At 44.9% G+C, this 13,097-nt stretch overlaps 1 protein-coding gene and 1 pseudogene across 3 annotated transcripts in view; one reads left to right on the top strand and one right to left on the bottom strand.

Moving 5' to 3' along the window:
- Positions 1-13,097, bottom strand: part of LOC123981564 (pro-neuregulin-3, membrane-bound isoform-like) — a 580,451-nt gene that overhangs the window by 463,632 nt on the left and 103,722 nt on the right. The window lies entirely within an intron of this gene.
- On the top strand, positions 2,213-10,366 carry LOC123981571 (annotated as a pseudogene).

The following is a 13,097-nucleotide window of genomic DNA, read 5'->3' as shown; positions in this document are numbered from 1 at the left end:
TGCTCAGGTAGGCTGTGGCATTTAAACGATGCCCAATTGGCACTAAGGGGCCTAAAGTGTGCCAAGAAAACATCCCCCACACCATTACACCACCACCAGCAGCCTGCACAGTGGTAACAAGGCATGATGGATCCATGTTCTCATTCTGTTTACGCCAAATTCTGACTCTACCATCTGAATGTCTCAACAGAAATCGAGACTCATCAGACCAGGCAACATTTTTCCAGTCTTCAACTGTCCAATTTTGGTGAGCTCTTGCAAATTGTAGCCTCTTTTTCCTATTTGTAGTGGAGATGAGTGGTACCCGGTGGGGTCTTCTGCTGTTGTAGCCCATCCGCCTCAAGGTTGTGCGTGTTGCGGCTTCACAAATGCTTTGCCGCATACCTCGGTTGTAACGAGTGGTTATTTCAGTCAAAGTTGCTCTTCTATCAGCTTGAATCAGTCGGCCCGTTCTCCTCTGACCTCTAGCATCAACGAGGCATTTTCGCCCACAGGACTGGATGTTTTTCCCTTTTCACACCATTCTTTGTAAACCCTAGAAATGGTTGTGCGTGAAAATCCCAGTAACTGAGCAGATTGTGAAATACTGTGAATCACCTTTCTTTCCCATTCTGACATTCAGTTTGGAGTTCAGGAGATTGTCTTGACCAGGACCACACCCCTAAATGCATTGAAGCAACTGCCATTTGATTGGTTGATTAGATAATTGCATTAATGAGAAATTGAACAGGTGTTCCTAATAATCCTTTAGGTGAGTGTATATAGCCTATTTACTACATGGATAGAACTGTCTGGACATTTCCAGACTGATATTATAATCACACCATTAAACTGTAGAACATTTTAACAGCTAAAGCAGCTATAATGGGTTTTTTTCTAATAAAAGTGAAATGATTGATGAGTGTGGAATGTGTCACTCCCACAGAGAAACATCACTGCAGTTTCGTTCAGCTCTACTGAGTTTAAAGCATCTTTCAGCTCACTGTTTTGATTTTCCGGCACACAACTTTACTGATTCGCTCTCATGGTGTCATTTTCAGCCTAAAAATCTCTAAATACTTCCCGTACACTACCTGCCCAGCAAACAGCAGACAAAGTTAACAACTAGCTGGTGAACATTGGAGGTTGCCTTTATTTCAGACAGGACAGGTGAACAGAGACAGGAAATGAGGGAGTGAGAGAGAGGGGATGACGCAAGGGCAGCAGCCTGGGCTCGAACACGGCCCACTGCGAGTGGACCTGTTGGACGTGAAAGATGGTAGTTCTGAACCCACAGACACTTGAAACCAATACTGCAGCTCTCTCTTGTATTCTTTAAATCTATTTCATTCTCAGCTAACCAGAGTAATACTTTTCTGACACATTTATTGATAAATTCCTTGCTACCAGGATGCCTCCAACACAGATTGGACAGTCTCAAATCTAATACAATATTAGAGAGCCTGTTACAAACAAAACAGATCACCATTACTCCATTATCCTGGCTATCAAATCTCCACAGGGTATAGCGTTACATTTACAACAAACATCTTCATACTGTAGAACATTTCCAAACTCAATCAGATGAGACACATCTAATGAAACAGTGTTACTGCTCATAGAAGTTAATTAATTTAAATGCAGGCAAGCTGCAGGGATAAAACAGAAAGACGAAAAAAGATGAGTAAATAATAAAGGATTCACAATAGGTTAAAGATGCATTTTCACAAGCATTGTGGGTTTTGTTTCAAATGTTTTGTCTGTATTTTCAGTCTAAAAGCATTTTTTCCCAGTACACTTGTACAGACAGAGATACATTTCCTTGCCCATTATACTGTGGAAAGTAGGCCTATGTCCTCCTTACGCCAATGAGCACTTAAATAGCCTATTTCTAACCAAAAGAATATTTAGCCAGTGTGTCAACAGGGATCACTTCCAGCATTGCACTCATTATTAAACAAAAAAGACAGACTCAATAATCAACACTTCAGATTAGCAGGCATTTGTTGCTCCACAATGATGGATTGTGTGGTGGCCCTTATTGCAGAGAAACTTGCAAAATCTTTTGTGTATAAAATGTACAAAAAAGGCTCAGAAAAGAAATCCAGTCAAAGTATAACAGAAGCAATACAATTTTATTTTCTATCCATCAATCAGACGCATCCGGGTTAGCTGCAGGAATGCAGCAGGTGGGGCTGACCTTAAATACCTGAGGTGGGCGGAGCTTTATTCCTGACTGACAGAAACAGCTCCCCGACCTTTGAGAGCAGCAGGGAGGGAGAGAGAGACCGAAAGCAGATAAAAAGTAAAGTCGAGAATGGCCACAGATTTCACCCAGGACACGGTGTTATATTTCATCCAGAGCAGCGGAGGCTCGGTGAAAAACTCGGAACTGCTTCTGCACTTCAGACACTTCCTCCAGGAACATGAGGACCGGGCGCGCAACCGGGAGCTATTCAAGAAGTTTGTCAACTCCGTGGCCACCGTCAGACAGGTCGACGGCGTCTCTCACGTCGTTCTCAGGACGAAATTCAAAGGATATGTCCCCGGCGGCGGTGAAAGGGGCTCCTCCGGGCCGCCGCGATTCCCCGCGGGGAAGAACACCGAGCACCGCCCGCAGAAAGGCTAACTGAGCCCGGCAGAGAGCGCGGAGAAGTCTCTGCAGAAAGCACAGCTGGGGGAGGTGACAACGCCTGCCGGGAAAACAGTCCTACCTGCGGCTGGGATCAAACTGAACAACAACAATGTGGAAAGAAATCTTAACTTGAAGCAGCAGCAGGTAGTGAGCACATCTGAACTTTCTGGTAGACCAGCAGCAGCTCAGGCGGTGAGTCAGACCTCAGAGGGGCTCTCTAAGCTTCCTGCCCGAAATCAGTGCACTAAAGTGGGACAGCAGAGGGTGGGTTTGGGCCCGCCTTCTGCGATCACACCTGTGGTCCCTTCACTCAGACATCATGGAGAAACCAGCCAGCACGTCCCAGTCCCACAAACCATAAGACAGACCACGAACTCTCTGGCGCCTGAAGGAAGTCTTCATCAGGAGCTTCCTCTTCATCCTCCGGTCGCCCCACTCCACAAAAGATACAGACCGAGCTACAGGGCTGCCGTCTCTCACGATGAAGATGAGGAGGAAGAGGTCCCGATGAGGCCAGGTTTTGACCCACCTCCTGCGATCACACCTGTGGTCGCTGCAGTCAGACATCATGGAGAAACCAGGCAGCAGGTCTCAGTCCCAGACCCCATCAGACAGAGCGAGGCCTCTCTGGTGCCTGAGGGAGGTCTTCATAACAACAGTCTTCCTCCTCAGGTTGCCCCAATCCACAAAAGATACAGACCGAGCTACAAGTCTGCCGTCTCTTACGATGACGATGAGGAGGACGAGGTCCCGATGAGGCCAGGTTTTGGCCGGTCTCCTGCGATCGCACCTGTGGTCGCTGCAGTCAGATATCATGGAGAAACGAGCCAGCAGGCCCCAGTCCCAGAAACCATCAGAGAGAGGGAGGCCTCTCTGGCACCTGAGGGAGGTCTTCATCAGGAGCCTTCTCAAAATCACATCAGTCTTCCTCCTCAGGTCGCCCCACCCCACAGAAGATACAGGCAGAGCTACAAGTCTGTTGTCTCTTACGATAAAGATGAAATGGAAGAGGCCCCGATGAGGCAAGGTTCAGCGGCAGGAGCGTGGCCCCTGAGCGCTCCTCTCAGAGACATGGGTGGTGGGACATCCGCCTCCTTGTCGGGCATCATAGACCCGTCTGCACCTCCCACTGTCATCTCCTCCTCTTCGTCAGAAAAGAAGCTCCCGGGGATTTACATCCAGGATGTGGAAGGGGAAATTCTGCCCCCAGGTGGCCCAGGCTGGAGTTTGGAGTCAGGGGTTGGGCTGAGAGGGCAGGGGGCCAGTCCCCGGCTGTTGCCTGGGTCTGCTCCGGGGGAGGCAGTGCCCACCAGACGCAGCCTGCCTTTAGAGGCAGAGCTCTACAGGCCGTCCCCAGATCGAGCAAAAGAAGTGCCGCCTCATCGCGGTGTCCACACGGACCACCAATACTCCCAGTCTGCAGGTGTGCAGCTGGAGGGGCCCGACCAAAGCCAAAGGGAGTCGCTGTCATCTAGCCCCAGGAGCGTCTTCTCCCCCTCGTCTGACACCGGCATTTCCAGCAGAGACTGGCCGCCGTCAGGCTCCCCTGGAGGATCGGAGTTGAACAGCAGCTATGAAGATCTATGGGCCAGAACAGGTATGGTAAGATTAAACAATAACTCTATATTTGTTATTAATATAGTCAACAAATCTCATGAAAAGAGCAAAACCAACAATGAACCTACTTCAAGTTTTGTATTTGTATCCAAAGCCTAATACATCTTCCTCCTCTATGCCATAGAACTCTAATGTTGTCCAACAATTTAACAGTTTAACAGCAATTAAAAACACACCAGTGAGCCACACTGTTGCACTGGGTGACATGTTCCTTTATTACCATGAAAACACACAATAAAGTTATTTTTGACTTAATCCCACATACCTGCTGACTTAAATACTCACTAGAGCACCAAACGTGTATTAATCCGCTGCTGAAAATAGTCCTCCAAAATTGTGCTATTTATTCCTGTATTGGTAAGTTACCTGAAACAAAAGAAAATAATATATAAATATAAATAAAAAAAATAAATAAAGAGTCCAGAGCTTCTGTTTTATTATAGGTTGTCTCTTTAACTGCTGCGTCAACAGGTAAAGGGTCTAAAATCCAGGAAGTACTTCAGCGAGCCCAAAGGACTGCGTCTGAGTCTGAGACACATTGTGCCAACACTAAAACCCTGGCACCTTGGCATGACTCCAACGACAATCCCCTTTATAACCAGGACACTGAAGCCCGTGTGTTGCCATGGCACCTCTCCAAAGGTCAGAGCTAAAGTTTGTAGGACTCAAGTCTGTTGACCAAAAGATACACTGTTCAACTAAGAACATTTAGTTGATGCGGTGTTTTTTTCTTATGATCTTTTATATAATGAAGTCATTAGCTGTGGAATATAACATCTGACAGGTCACATCTTTGTGCTTATAAACCAGCATGCTTCAGTCTTTAATAAGCTTTAGATATGAAGAGATCTTTCTGCATGACTGAAAGTATCTGCAGAAACAGCCTGGAAATATTTATATTATTTGAGTGTCAATTAATTGATTTGTAGAGTGACAGAAACTTGATCAACAATTTGATCATTGATGAATAATTTGTCAAACACAAATGCAGAACACTTTCTGATTCTAGTTCCATTGTGAAGATTAGCTGCTTTTCTTTGTCTTATGTCATCGTAAACTCTGTGGGTTTGGCCTGTTGACCAGTCAAAACAAGACATTTGAAGACATCACCTTGCTACCCACATCTGTAACGGTTCAGTGATTCACATGTGTCTGGGTTGTGCATATTGGCATCTATTTTCCTGTCTGGTGAAACAATGGACAAATCAGAGCTTTGCAGGCAGGATTAAGAATGGGGACTTCCTACCTAGCTAACTAGCTACATCCATAAAAAGAGTGACAGATAAAAGGACATAATCAGTGTTAATGGTGAGTGAATATCGAAATGAATTGGCAGTTCAGTCTGTTTGGCTATATGCATGTCCGCATATATTTGCTCACATGGCACACTAAAGCTAGCATTTAACAAGCTAATTCTAACAATAGAATAACACTTGACATTAATATGTCTGTAAATACCGCATGTTAGCATTAATATGTCAGAATGTGAGCGAATTATTATATGTAAAAATGAACCTTTCTGTTATTTTTTACTTACTGCAACATGTCTGTTACATGTTAGGACAGTATGTTGTGCTATTATGTTTTGTAAATGCTGTTGCAACATGTCTGTTAAATCCAGAGCCGGTCCTGACCTCCCTGAGGCCCTTAGCAAAATTCTGCTGTGGGGCCGTCCTACCTGACATTTGAGCCATGTTAACAATTTGGCATTGCTGCACAGTCACACCTGATGCCGCAGTGCGCTCACTACAATTGTCCCTCCTTTAAAACAGTCTGTCTCTGTAATGTACACCCCTTTTAGACTTTTCTTCAGGGATTGAACCTGCATTGCATTGTTAATGAGCATAGCGAGCCCCTCAGCTTTCCTCAGTCAGACAAGTTGGAGTCGGGGATGTCCTTATGTAACCATGTCTCTGGAACACAAAAAATATTATAGAGTACGATTCAGACCTGCTCTATATGAAAACCTTTGCTATGATTTGGTGCTATGTAAGTACAATGATAAACACTGCTCTCTGGATACTCTCTGACTCCTCACCAGGGCTGCTAGCTCATCTTATCTAGCGATCTCACATTTTCCATGACGACGGAAGGCCGAAACAGCCTGTATCTCCTTCTCCCCCTTTGCCTAGTGTTTCGCGCACTACCCTACATCCCCTGTTCTTCCTCCTCCTCCACAACTCCGGGGGGGGATTTCAGGTCTCGCCCTCTCAACATGCTCGGTCAAAGCAACAACAGCAGACCTCTGTTGTGGGCAGCGGCTCTGTTGACGCCATATTGTTTGCAAAGAACGCGCTGAAAACTTTCTACAACATCATGGGACTAGCTAACTAAACATGTAAACCAAAAAAAGTGTAAATAAGATTAATTTACACAAGAAGAGGTGAAGTCTGAGAGCAACTGTGGCTTGCTGTCACCCATACGACACCGGACACCCGGGACCAGCTTGTTTAAAGGATACTAAACCCTTTCCTCCACCCCACAGGGGATCTTCATGACGACCGCGGGGAGGTAGAGTCGAGCGAGGGCTCCACCTCCTCACCGCCGCTGCGGCCGCGCTCGGCGGCCACCAGGCTCAGCAGCAAGTTGAGGAGCAGGATGTGCCGCAGCCTGGGAGCCAACCTCGACGAGCTGGTCTACGAGGAGGCAAGAGGAGGAAGCGAGGCGGCCCGGCTGAACCGCCTCCACCTGATCTCCTCCTCGCTCAGCCTTCGCTACAACCTGTCGTCCTCCTCGCTGTCTTCCTGTTCCACGCCGCCTCGCTGCCGCAGCCTCGCCGACCTGGTCGAGGGGGTGGAGAGGAAAGGGGGGAGGAGGAGCCTTCCCGCCACTGCCACCTCCACCTCCACCTCCACTGCTCATCATGAGGGCCCCGGTAGGCAGGTGAGACTTATAGACAGTACAATTGTTTCTTTTTAAATGTTCCATTCAAACCTCACTTGAACACTCTTGGTTGGGTAGTTTGGCCGGTAAGGGGGTCAAAACACTGATCACTAAAAGTATTTATGGAAAAATAGACTTATATTTTAAAATTTGTACTGATTACTGTCTGGCTGCATTGTTCTGTACCTCATTCAAACGAAACACCAAGGCTAGGATTTTATAACACCCAGTCGATTCCTAGGAAGAACGCTGATTAAGTTGATATTGATGTTTGTTCCTGTCATCAGTCACTGGTTCCTCTGGAGCCCAGGGAGCACGCCTGGCTGGTGAAGGGGGCGGCGGGTGCTTGGCCCGACATCTACTCCCTGTTCAGAGAGGACTCGTCCCTGCTCAACAGACAAGACTTCATCTCCGGCTTCACTGTGCTGCACTGGATTGCCAAACACGGTGACCACAGAGTCCTCAACACCTTATGGTACACAATTAGCTTTGTGGAAGGTCTGGTTTACGTAGCATTCTGAAAGTGGTTTAACTTCAAAAACCAGCTTCAGTCCCCAGAGCATGATCTCTAATTACTTCTCTGAACTCCTGACATTTCCTCTACAAGAAACCTCAAAATCAATCAGAGAGATTGTCTTAAAATGTTTTGACCACATTCCTGCTCCACAAAGGATGAACCCTTGTGGATGAGTGGATGAGAATTCAGGGCAGGACAAACTAAGCCCAAGGTGCGTCCTTGCAACTTGAAGCTGTTCCAAAACTTTACAGTGGGTTTTATGAATCTACCTCATAAACAAAAGGGGATGCTTTGAGAGCTGATTCCCTCTTGTCCCATAGAAACTGAATAGGGCCAAACTGTGTTTGTTTGTAACAATGCCTTCAGCTTCAGATGTGCATGCTCAGCTGTGGGGTGTGGGGTGATGGTGCAGTGGATAAGACACATGCCTCTGGTGTGAGTGACCGGGATTCAACTCCCCACTGTGACCCATCCACCAATGTCCCTCTGAGCAAAACACTTAACCCCTAGTTGCTCTAGAGGCGTGCAACCTCTGACATATATAGCATTTGTAAGTCACTTTGGATAAAAGCGTCAGCTAAATGAATAAATGTTAAAGTAATGCTTTAAGCTCACCTGCTAATACTGATAGATTACAATGCTTTAAGTTTACATGTTAGCATGATGATGTTTAGCTTGTAACGTATAGCTGAGGCTGACAAGTGGAGTTGTTGTCCTGCTGGTTGCTCTACAGGTAAAGATTACAAAATTCATCCTCTGGTGACCATGATTTTCTGTGACTACTGAGATATTTCAATTTGACCAACATGCTAACAGCTTAAAAAGAACTGCCACCAATCAAGCACAAGTTGCTTTCAAAAGTTCCTTGTTTTCTCCTTTTTATTGCTCAATATTTTGAATGTGTAGCAAAATCTGAAAGAAACGTACTGAATATTCACTAAATAAGTTAGTGAAACTCATTTATTTTGAAGGATGTGAAGGCAAATATATCTGAAGATACTTTGTGACCAGCCACTGATCCGCTCTCTCCTGTTGGGCTTTCAGGTATGGAGTTGAAAAGGCTGGTTTGACCTTTGACATAAACGCTAGGTCAACATGCGGCCACACGCCTCTCCACATTGCAGCCATCCACGGACACAAGAACATAATGCAGCTGCTGGTTAAGAAGTTCAACGCCAACGTGAAGCTGAGGGACATGGCGGGAAAGAAGCCCTGGCAGTACCTGAGCCGCACTCTCCCTCCAGAAGTCTTCCATCTGCTGGGAGCTCCACTGCGGGCTGCTGTGGAAGGACAGGGCGGAGTCGCGAACGTAGACTCCAGCTGGAAAGGGGAGCAGCAGCAGCGGACGCCACACCGCCAGCGTCGGCGGCATCACCTCTCCATGGCTTCCTCGGGCGAGAGGCCGCTGATTGTTTCAGGCACCACGAGGGTCAAACGGTCCACGTCGATCGCCGCGTTCCTCAAACACAAATCGCTGCAACGGTTTCAGGGAAATCAGTCCGACTCCTCTATTTAGAAACCTCAACTGATGGATTAAGTTTTTCTGTAACCTGGTTTACTGACCACTGGACTGAACAACTGTTTGCTGGCCAGTTGGGTTCAAACACAAACAAGGTTGAAACATGAGTTGGGCCTGACCACAGCATGGCCAAGATCAAATGATATGCCACATATGATCCACTGTCTGATAACCTCCACAGGCATATACTGATCGATGACTGACATTTCCCACTGCTGTAAAGAGCACCTTCACACCTATAGACCAAGGGAGAAATTGTAAATAGCTTTCAGTTCTGGTGGGTTCCTGTTCACACATTGAAGTCATACACGCTGACAAGGTAGTCAAATTCTGTTGAATGACAGCAGGTCAAGCTGGAATTTAATCCTTTTCATGTGTACATTTATGTTTTCTGTTGTCACAAAGAGCTCTTATAGAACACTAGTTTCTGTGCCCGAGCATTCCGTTTCACTGGATACGAATGCCAAAGAAAGAGGTTTATCACAAACACTGCTGGATCCTGAGACGTGTGATGACTTGAGGTGAATTAGCAAACATGTGGCAGAGCAGGTCAGTTTTCAGCGTGATTGTCTGTCGTTGTTGTCAGATGGGAGGGAAAAAAACGGCAAACGCTGTAAGTGTAGGAGCCGCGTGGGCAACGTGAGCTCCACTTTCAGTCTGAGGCGGTGATTCACTCACACTTCAGAGACACCACTTGTCACACACATTTGACCTTTTGTCAGTGTGTACTCCCTCATAACGTTTCATAATCATGCATCAGTTTTTACATTAAACTCAAATGAAATTAATGAGATCAAATTACCTTAATTAGATAAATCACTTTGCAGTAGGCACTACTTTTGTGAAGCTTCACTTTTTGCTGGCACTGAATGAGAGGTGTTTTAAGTTGGTGGGGTGATTTTTTAAACGTAAGTCTGGTTTATTACAAATTGGGTATTGTTTTCGTAGTTTTGTCTATGCGGCCACATTCCTATAACTCTGTTTATAACCAAAATGTGATGTTTCTGCACACTTTTTTGAGGGGATTAAACCAACAAGATATGATGTATTACTAGTAAGTTTTAGAGGCACTGGTAGACATATTTTGTCACCTTTGGGCAGAGCCAGGCTAGCCTCCTGGTCTGAAGTTTGCTCTAAGTTGATGTTCTACAATGAAGATGTACAGTATTTTTCATACCACTACTTATGCATTAAATATTAAATATGTTTCACAGTTGGAGGTGTTGTGTCTTGAAACACTGCAGTCAGCTTTCATGGATATGGATGGTTTTCCACTCAGATCCATTTCTCTTATTTCTATGGAGCCCCATAAAAGACAAAGGCAGAAAAAAATCACAAATATAACTATTGTGTTATTGACACCTTTTCTTGTTCCTGAATGGAGAACACTGAAATGCAGAAAACACACAAATAGGCAACTGCCACGACCCTGTGGCTCCAGAGTTACTGTGTGGTGAATTAGTTGTACATGATTGTATTGCTTGCAAATTGCTCCTCGTTTGCCTCATAAAAGATCTTACTGTGGTAGCATTGTGCACATTCCAAAATAAAATGGTGATTATTCAAATTACAATAAGTGACCTGACATACAGAAACTTGGCGGCTGGGTATGACCGGTTTCTGGATTGCGCAGTGAAGATGAGCAGTTACATATTGTTTCATTATATCCACCAAGCAGTTACACCCAGTAGGCGGTTTAAGAGGGGATGCCTTTCCCCTTGTTAACCTGCCATCCCCCCTCTCAGGTTCAGGAGCAGAGGTTGTTTAGTTCAGTATGTTAGTGTAGTCTGCCCGACTCATTGATCCTTAGTCTGACTGAAGTTTGTACAAGTTAGAATCTGTGGCCCGGGCCATGGCTCTGAAATATCAGGAGCATAACTGGGCTGTGTATTGATAAATCCATGGCGCTGTCCGTAGTGCTGAAGTAGCGGACAGGTTTTTCTCTCAGTCCCGCCCTTCAGTTTCATCTTGGATCTAAAATATTCTCTAAATTATATCCTATAAATACTCAATTCTATACTACTACAAAGCAACAAGTAGCAACGTGTAGTCGTGGGGTGCTCCCATTGGGCCATCCCAAATCATGACTGGTTACACCGCTGTGTCCTGTTAAAGGTGGTTTTGAAACTGGTAACATGTTCAATCTGTGTGGAGAAACGCTGTAGGCTGGACGACATGTTTGTACATGTCTGTGTGTGTGTGTGTGTGTGTGTTAGGTTATGTCATTGAGGTTCCTCAACAGATGTACAAAAATCTGTGTGGGTTAGGTTAGTTTTTGTTTGAACAAGCGCAGTGTTTACATTCTGAAACAGCCAGTTAGACCGGTAGTGTATATAGAGTTACACAATACTCTGCAGCCTCTCTTCCTTGTTCATATAAAATAATAAGCTTTATTGGCATGAAACATATTGCCAAAGCTAAACGGCATATTATTGAATATTGCACAAAACATAATATATATATATATTATCAAAAACAATGTAATAAGGTGAGATGGTCAATGACGGAAGTGTATCAAAGTGTATGAGTGCAGTGGCTCATGAAAGGCACAAGGACAAAGCAAAATAAACAAGGTGCATCTGAGCAGGAGGGTTTAAACAACTTCCAGCAACACTGGCCAGAGGTTCCAGTTAACACGATGGCACCTCAGCTCCGTCCAGCTAAGATCTTGCAACACGCACAGATCCGTCAAGCTAATTTTAGTCAAAGATAGAGAACAAGGAAGATGGGGAGATAAGCAAATAAGCGTATACAGGAGGCAGTACTGTGAGGGAGCCTGAGACAATGTGAAGTGAAGAATGTCCAGGCTGGAAGAGTGGCGCAACAGATCCTTTGTGGTCACCTGCAGCGCTCACATTAAAGCTTGTGTAGGCAACTTTGGAGAAACCAGCAAGAGATTTTGAAAGTATCCAACTGATCCCTTCCTCTCCCTCCAGACCTTCCTCCAAAGCCACTCCTTCAAAACACGTTTTAATGTAAGTGAGTGCACGGGCAGAGTGCACATAGGTAGGTAGGTAGACAGGCAGGTAGGCCGTCAATCATTTAATTTGGACGGAACTGCTTATAACAGTCCTCCAACAGAGGGTTTTTTTCATTTTTGTGTTAGAGCATTTGATTAATTGATTTCTGTCTGGGTGTAAAGATAATTTCAACAAATATAACTTAAAATGCCTCTGAAATAAAGTGCCTAACCTAGCTTTAAACACAAGACATAAGCCCACATAAACTTGTATCACTGTTGAGCTGCCCAAACAGGAGAACAACAAATAACAGCTTTGACACTATGGAGACCCAACAGATTTGGTTGCAGTCTTCAGTAGCAAACACAAGCCACATTCCTTCAAAAACACTGATAATAACCGAGTAGCTCCCAAAGTGCATATAAGCATATGAATATGAGCCCACTTTTACAGGTGCTGGTCATATAATTAGAATAACATCAAAAAGTTGATTTGTTTCAGTAATTCCATTCAAAAGGTGAAACTTGTATAATGTATACATTCATTCCACACAGACTGATATATTTCAAGTGTTCATTCCTTTTAATTTTGATGATTATAACTGACAACTAATGAAAACCCCCAAATCAGTATCTCAGAAAATTAGAATATTGTGAAAAGATTCAATATTGAAGACACCTGGTGCCACACTCTAATCAGCTAATTAACTCAAAACACCTGCAAAGGCCTTTAAATGGTCTCTCAGTCTAGTTCTTTAGGCTACACAATCATGGGGAAGAAAGCTGACTTGACAGCTGTCCAAAAGACGACCATTGACACCTTGCACAAGGAGGGCAAGACACAAAAGGTCATTGCTAAAGAGGCTGGCTGTTCACAGAGCTGTGTGTCCAAGCACATTAATAGAGAGGCGAAGGGAAGGAAAAGATGTGGTAGAAAAAAGTGGATAAGCAATAGGGATAACCGCACCCTGGAGAGGATTGTGAAACA

Source organism: Micropterus dolomieu, linkage group LG13, assembly GCF_021292245.1.
Source record: "Micropterus dolomieu isolate WLL.071019.BEF.003 ecotype Adirondacks linkage group LG13, ASM2129224v1, whole genome shotgun sequence".
Taxonomy (NCBI): Eukaryota; Metazoa; Chordata; class Actinopteri; order Centrarchiformes; family Centrarchidae; genus Micropterus; species Micropterus dolomieu.
The sequence above is the reverse complement of the archived record's forward strand: the minus strand, read 5'-3'. Positions and strand labels throughout refer to the sequence as shown.